General features: G+C 41.6%; 1 protein-coding gene across 1 annotated transcript in view; it reads right to left on the reverse strand.

Moving 5' to 3' along the window:
* LOC104134387 (caldesmon-like) overlaps positions 1–7,435 on the reverse strand; it is a 200,711-nt gene extending 193,276 nt beyond the window's left edge. Inside the window, exon 1 of the mRNA XM_035903381.1 lies at positions 7,336–7,435. The gene's annotated coding sequence lies outside the window, so the exon portion shown is untranslated. The remainder of the gene's footprint in view (positions 1–7,335) is intronic.
* Positions 7,436–8,054: the final 619 nt, after the last annotated feature.

Here is an 8,054-nt window from a genome sequence, read left to right on the forward strand (position 1 = left end):
CCCTGTTGTTTTAAGACATTTATATTCCCTCTTCTGAAGGTGTAGGATATTCCCAAATGAAGGGAAAGCTGGATTTTTCTCTTCCTCTACCCCCCATGCAGGGAGTCTCCTGAGATTATTTTCAGCTTTAACTCCCTCTTTATAGAACATGCACACAAACAGGACAACTGCTGAGAACACAGACTCTAATGCTCTAGATACAATATCCTCTTCCTCCTCCTGTTAAATCAACAGCAAACGCCGATTTTCAGGCTGGCTCTAATTTTGAAACTCACCTTGATGAGCATCTGTGGATTTATAGACTTTTCAGGTGGTCTCCTATCCAGACATTAGCCATGCTGAAACCTTGTTTGGCTTTTAGAAAAAGGTGCATCCTGCCCAGGCAAAGATCAGCTCTCTAAACACATTCAATTTTGTTGTGTCCCATCCACCATTTTTTGATCCTTACTGCACTTCCTCCCCCTCCTCCTGTCACATCCAGACCTGTTTATATTCAGTGCAGGCCCCAACAGGGCTCCCCACAGTGCACGGAGAGGACTGGAGTTACACTCCTCAGAGTTAGGACTACCATGAATTTAAATTTCTCCAGGACATCATTCAGGCCTTACAAAGAGCCATCCTCTAGACTTAGCACGTCCCTCTAAGCAGAAAAAAAACACAAGTGTCTACCCTTTGAGATTGCAAAGAAAAGAAACCAAATGCAGCTTCCACCTGTGTTTGCAGAGCCTGGATTAGTTCTTCTAATTATTGTAAGTGTATCCTATTAATAAAATTGCATGTTATTTCTTCTGCTCCATGCCAACAACGTTATTAGCTCTTTCACACCAGTCCACTGCATCATGGAATCAACTATTGGGCCAACTTATTTTACTCTTGAACATATAGTGTTAAGAGAGGCGGCAAACTAATAGGGATGTGAAACCCCCATGACCATTTTGACCTCTGCTGAACTCAGTGGATGAGCTGAACCCAAGACAAGTGGAAGTCTTTCCAAGCTTAAAGAGCTACAGATTTTGATGGGCAGCAGTTTCTGCATGGCTACACCATATTCTCTTAAGTGGATGCACAGCTTGCACTGTGATGTGGCTGGCCAGAAAAAACTTTTCACCCCTAAACTCTTCTTTACCATGTAGTGAACTTGGAAGGCTAGTTTCTGAATCAGTCTGTTGGCAATATATCAGTTTATTATGACAGATTTTAAACCGGCTCCTTTGAAACTGGAAGTTGTACAAAGAAAAAAAAAAGATAAAATCAAAAAGCAAGCTTTCATCTAGGCTTAAAGACATCCTACGTATTTTTACCTCTTCCTACATTCTCCTGTGCCCTTAAAATAAAGGGAGAGTCACTGTATTTCTTCCCCAGTAACTCACTATGCTCAGAAGCAGCAATAAGCCACATCTATCTAATGCAGTGGTAAAAAAAAAAAAAGCTATGAAAGCTCTGATATTAAGCAGTCTGTACTCCTCACTCCTATAATTTGAAGATTTTGGCAAAACTAGGTAATTGTTTTCTTACTCTTCTCCTTCCCAGTTCATATGCACAGGGGATTTTGCGCATCCAGTTTCTATGAATAATTTTCTGCTTGTTGTTATAACCCTTCATGTGTGTCTAAATTCTTTCATTCACTCTTGCTAACCTAATTCTTCCAGATGTTTGGGAGGTTTTTCATTCTGGCAAGGGCTACTACAAAAGGGGCAACCATAAATCTTGCGGTCTTTTTCCCTTCTTTTTCATGTCAAACCAACTATTAGGATCTTAATCTCTTCTGCTTCAATTTTTATTTCACAATTATAGGTAGTATTGCACCATGGAAATAATTGCTTAAAAGGTTTAAGCCCTTTGCCCCTTATGAAATAACAAGCCTTATTTATTTCCTAATTAGTAGAGTAATGGAACCTTTATGAGTCTTCAAACAAAGTCTAACAATTCCCAGAAGGAACCATGCTGGAGAAATGGCCACTGTGGCACTTTGCAGAGAAATTATGTCATCTTCTGTGGTGAAGAGGGGAAAGAAAGAAGAGGGGAGAAGCAGGGCAGCTGAAAGCCCATTTGGATTCCCTAGCAAATAAAATAACTCAGCCCCTCCACTCTACCACAGGACCTCCTCTCCCACCGTCTCCCTAGATACATTGTTCAGTGGTGTGGGGAGCTTCTGAGGGGAAGGCAAGAAAGGGTTGAGGGGTCCCTAAGCCCTGGACTGTTTCTTCCCCCTCCCCCCCTTCTCAGGATTCCCAGTCTGGTAGTGCAGAAAAATTGGCCACATAAAGTCTGTCTGTCCCTCACTCATCGTCTTCCTGGAGGTAGAAAGGAAGAGACCATCCTTTGAGAGTAATTCCAGTGACTGAGCAAAGTCAGAGAATCATAGCTGACATTTTACATATGGCTTCAGAAAAAAACCAAACCAAAAATCCTTTTGCAGAATCTGAGTATGAATTATTTCCCCGGCATTAAATTTGGAAGGTCCAACTTGAAAGTACATATATTTATAACTTAAAAAAAAACCCACACAACCAAAAACTAGCTTGTAAATTCTACTTTTAGTTTGAAATTTCATGCAAAAATAGCCTTGGTGGCAAATGCTGCTTGGGAAGGCAGAGGAAAAACAAGCTACCCGTGGCTTTACAGCTCTACCTACCAGCTGCAGCTTCACATCCAGTTCATCCTGCATAACATTTTCCATTACAGGACAACCCCCTTTCAGTAGCTTAACACTTTGCTCCGTGTTAACTGTTTGAGTAGAAGTTTCCATGCTATGCATTTGTGTCATGCTACCTGATGACAGGGTTTTTTGGGGGGTTGTTTGCTTGGGGGTAGGTTTTTTTATTAAAAAAAAAATTGGTTTTTTCCAAAAGTTAGGGGAAAATGTTGGACCACAAAAAACAGTTGGACCACATGAAAAATATTATAGCTGTTTCAGGAAGAAGCTCCAGGCTTTGGAGCAGGACTTTCACATTTGATAGAAAAGTCAGACTGCATCAAGGCTTTTCCCATCCACATGGGAAATCATCCCAATTTGATTCACTCAGTCTTGTGAGTGAGAGGTTGACTATCAGAGCACGGTGCTGAGAATTCTGACTACACCCAGCAGTGCCTTCCAGTTGTCTCAGTGAAAGATGAGAGGAAAAAAACATTCGTGCCCACTCTCACTAGGCACAAAGCATGGCTTCTGACAACCTGGCCTGAGCTTCAGCAAGCACACAAAAAGCAAAGAAATGATAACTCATCAAATGAGTGTCAGAAAAAGCCTACTGCTCCTAAACTGATATGCTTAAGCTACGACTAACAGGAATATCTTCTACACCAATACTCATCCTCAAGGTTCATCTCCTCAGACTGATAATCAAAAGTGTGTGGGGGGGTTGTTTGATATCTTTTAATAAATTCCATCTTCAGAGCTTTCAAAGCGTTGAAGCTGCCACTTTCCTCATCTCTGTCCCTTACTGATCTACCACAGGCTGCTCCAGGCAGCAGCACAACCCAACACACATCTGCTGGCTTCCTGAAGGCATTCACATTGCCCACATTGGAGTCTTGCAGCGTCAGCTCCTATCCACCAGCTACTGTGCAAGCTTAGCAGCCATCACTCTTCCAGGGATATTTTTTTTTCCCCTCCCAGGAGACAAAGATCTGCTCCAAATGAAAATTAAGTAGCACGGATCAGAACAGGAAAAGAAAAAGCTCACAAACTTAATTTCTTGGACCATTAATCGGGAATCTTAAATTATGAGTTTGTCAAACCCATAGAGCCTGGGATAAGATCTGGAAATAACAGTGACATGGAGCCTATGGCTGTGTTTGCCAAATGTAGACATTTGCTCTTACTCTTCTTGACCACCTTTCAAGACTATTTCAGCTGCAACTACAGGGCTCTTAGGATTGTATACTTAACTAGGGTTTACAGTGACTGGGGAGACATACCTACAATCTGTGGGCTCACACTTCTAAAACCAATTTACAGAGCACATGCCTCAGGAGCACATTAAATAACTCATGGCAAGGCCACCTATTCATTGATAAAAAACTTGAAAATTAAAAAAAAAACTGTCAGTGTCTCAAGTTGTGTTAACATATGTAAGTGCATTTCAGTTCACTGAAGGCCCTGAAGTTCAGTTAAGACCTTTCTTGGGTGTGAACAAGAAGATCAGTCAGTTTTTAATTCTTCCAACCAGCCTGACTTTTGCTAGGCTCAAACTGAACTTGTTGCCAGAGTCAGCTCGGCTATCTGGCTGGAAAAACAAGAGTAGGAATGGGCTCAAGATGCAGCTGTCCTTACCAAGGAGCAGTACTTACTGTGTTTCAGTACCTCCAAGTTATATCTCTCTACTTAAACAGGAAAAAAATTAGTTTCTGCAGCTTCTAGATAGACCTGCACATATACTTTGGGGTCAGTCATTCAGACATTTCAAGCATTATCTTCCTAAGGAATCCAAGTTGTGGCCTCTGTGTCCGGCCATACAGAGCAAAGACCATCTCTAGAGACACCCCTCATTCCGTGAAATGGTTTTAGGCCAGTTCAAGCCACAATTTAAACCAGTTGCACTGGTGAGGTTTACAGTCACAAGTTGGCACTGCTTCATAGCAGCCCATTTTAAGGCTCCATTTGCCTCCCATCAACACAAAAATGTCACTGCTGATTTCATCGAGAGCAAGTGCAGGTAGTAAGCAGCATGTCTAGCTGGAAAAACAGTAATAGAAATAGCCTGGCTTAGGGCTAACGTTGCCACAGAAATCTTTCCTTTGCTTCTGCTGACTATTTAATGTTTAAACCATGCAGCCTTAATTCCATGTTATGTTGCTTTTTACAATTTATTTTTGATTTGGGGAATAAGCAGTGAGCCTGTTCCTTGTTTGGCAACAGTACAAAGTCGCATTGAACTAACAACAGATTCTGCAATCTAGCCTCAGGTATGAAGCTAGCTACTGGTTGGACACGCGTCTGAGCAGTACAGATCTGGCTGCATGGTCCAGATCTGCACTGCTTTTAAAAACAAACACAAATGCGCCTGTTTCTGCCTTCACATACACCTGCGCAGCTCCCCGGAGCTCAGCCTGGGTGTAAATCAGAGGGCAGTCTTGAATCCACGTGGTCTGCACGAGAACTGTGCCTCCATTCATTCCTCCCCCCAAAGCCTGGAGGTCCGTGCTGGACTGACATGCTAAACTAATTTTCTGGAATCTGCTTCTGTTGCCAGGTCTGCAAAGCGAGCCTGGGCTGCGGTCAGAGGACACTGCTTCTGAGGAGTGGAGACTGACTAAATATTAAGGGTTCTGCTTACAAATGCTTACTTCCCAAGCAAAAGAGCAATTTAAATTAGAGGAGAAGAGGTACTCTTTTTTTTTTTTTTAAATTGTACATAACAAGCTGTACAAGAGCAGCTCTATGCTATTCTTCTGCATTTTCCCTACCTATAACACTAAAAGTTTGTGGCACAAAACATACCTATTAGGGAAAAAAAAAAAAAGAAAAAAACATTTTAAGCACCTGGAATTATTTGTGGATATCCCCTTCCATATCTCCTTTTACTTTGGGCAGATTGTCCATAAGCTTCAGCACCAGTACAAGTTAAAAATCCATTTCGATCCTGAGCCACAATTCCCTGTGATGCCAGACAGGATGATTCTTCTGGTTGGGGGTCCTCAGGAGGCTTGGGTGACCTCAGACATCTTTTTGTGTGGCCACAGACACTCCTCTGTGGCTCCTCTCCACAGAAAGCATGAACCTTTCACTATCATTAAACACAGAACTAGCATCTTTTCCAAGCTAAAGAGGTAGGCAGAGCATTTTTTGCCAGTTATTTTCAAGCAGTGATTAAAAGCACTAAAATAGAATAGGAATTCTGTAGCAGATGATCTGTAGCACAAGAGGATCTAGTAGTTTCGGCCAAAGGCAGGCACACATCTTAGCTGGGGTTAAAGTTTCAGTCTTTCACACCTCAGTCTATCAGCTTACCTGCACTGAAGACTTGGACTGCAGCCCTCAGAGCATGTGCCTCCTACTGTGCCATCTCCAGATCAGGGGTAAAATATAAGGCTGCCATATATTTTTACTGTAATATATTGATAATGATAGTTTTTCCCCCCCGAATTCCACTGCACAGCTGTCACAAGAAAATGCAGCAAAATGCTGTCCACATATATACTTCCTTCCACATCTATTCAACTTTGGGGATTCAGGGAAACTATCAGTATCCCAGGCCCAAAGTCCAACTGATTTCCTTTATCCTTTGGAAATACATTGAAGGGAAGAGTCAGGACTAGCAGACTGTACTGAAAACTTCCTTCTCAAGGCTATTCCTTGAGATTTGAGTTGACAGGCAGAGAAAGGAACCCAGCCCAAAGTTACTGAGTTTGCCCTGTAGAAGATGGCAGATCCCTTGCGCTGACAGACCAGAAGCTGCCTGCACTTCTACATGCCACATCTTTCTTGATATAAGTTCTTTCCTAATTGCTTATCACTAGAGTCAAGTATTGATGGGTTTAGTCTTTAACTGCTTCCTCACAGAGAAAATAACCAGTATGAAATATTCTTGTGGTTGTTTTTTTCATTAATGTTGGGTAGACCTTTCTCCAATTCCTCCTCTGAAGGACAGGAAGGACTTGATGCATGCATAACTTATTCAGCAAAATTGTTGTACATGTGGTTTTATTGAATGAGGACCAGTGATCCTGTACACTTAATATTCTCTTTTTTCATTTTCTTTTGTTTGTATGGAAACTGTCTTCAGCCAAGAACCTGGAACTTTTTGTAAGCCTTAACCTGGATACTCTCTGTATATTTCTGCTTTTCCATTTCACACATCCCAACACTTTGTTTTAGTAAAGACAAAAGTAAAAAATCCAAAACATTTCATAAGTTCTTAGAAGAGAGAATCCATTCCTCACAGATTCATTTAGAAGGAACTCATCTTGAAGGAACTGGAGAACAAAGCCCTTAAGCTTTTAGAAATTGTAACTCATCTTTTGAAATATGAAACGTGTGCGCCAGACAGTTTTGCCAAATGTTTACATTTTGGTGCATAGCTGAGCTGTTTATCAGAAGTTCAAATGCTCTTTGTTCCTAATTTCCCACTATTATTCACTCTGCATGCTCTGTTCAAACACAGTAACACCCTTTGGCCATGAGAGCCAGCAATGCTTCTGTCTCACATGCGGGAGACCAAGGAGACCCAAGTGCTCAGCACTCAGAGTATGCCATAACTCCAGAGTATATGATCAGTGGTTTCTCCCTCCTTTTTTTTCTTTATTATAAACAAGACTACATGCAAAGCAATATAAACTCTTATATTCAGGGAAACCTCATAAACACCTTTCCCAAAATAACAAAAAGTGCCTCACCTTGGTACTTCAATACTGGAAAGTGGCTGAAATGGTTCTGTGCGTCCTGATCCACCTTATGGCCTTTTGCTCACTTTTTATGGCAACAGCTCTCACAAGATTCTCCTACCCTGTGAAATCCCAGACACATGCCCTTCTTTTGTCGCCCCTCCCATAGGATGAGAGCCATCCTAGATTTTTAAGACAGGCACTCCCTGAGGATTATTCATTCCGCTTTGGGATAAAGACTTCCTCTGGAAGTACCACTGACTGTAGAGGAATCCTGGAACAGGGAAGTCAGTCTAGATATTTATTTGGGCCCTGAAGTTCAGCAAGATGAACATCAGAGCAAGCGATGGATCCTTGCTACCCAGTGAAGTGAAACATCAACCAAAAAATTTTCACCATTTGTTTCAGTATTCTGGAAGATACCATAAAAGAAGATGACACTGGTGATTTTGAGAACAGGCATGGCTTCTGCTGTTTCATGACTGCAATGCAAAGTGGGATTTAACAGGCATAAACCAAGAGAAGAGTCAACAGGGTAAGAAATAATGTGAATCAGCAGCTTCTAGAAGACAGAGAAAAGGCTGGGAATAAAACACTTTGTAGTCCTTAGAAAAATGCTCTTGTTGTGGGTCATCATTTTAATTCAGAGAAGTTAAGAGGAAAGGGAAATTGTTACAACAGCTTAGTCTTGCAGGGAGAAGATTAGCCTAACTAGAACAGAAGAGGTCAAG

The sequence above is a fragment of the Egretta garzetta genome, unplaced genomic scaffold (genome assembly GCF_000687185.1).
Source record: "Egretta garzetta isolate BGI_Z169 unplaced genomic scaffold, ASM68718v1 scaffold511, whole genome shotgun sequence".
In the NCBI taxonomy this organism is placed as follows: domain Eukaryota; kingdom Metazoa; phylum Chordata; class Aves; order Pelecaniformes; family Ardeidae; genus Egretta; species Egretta garzetta.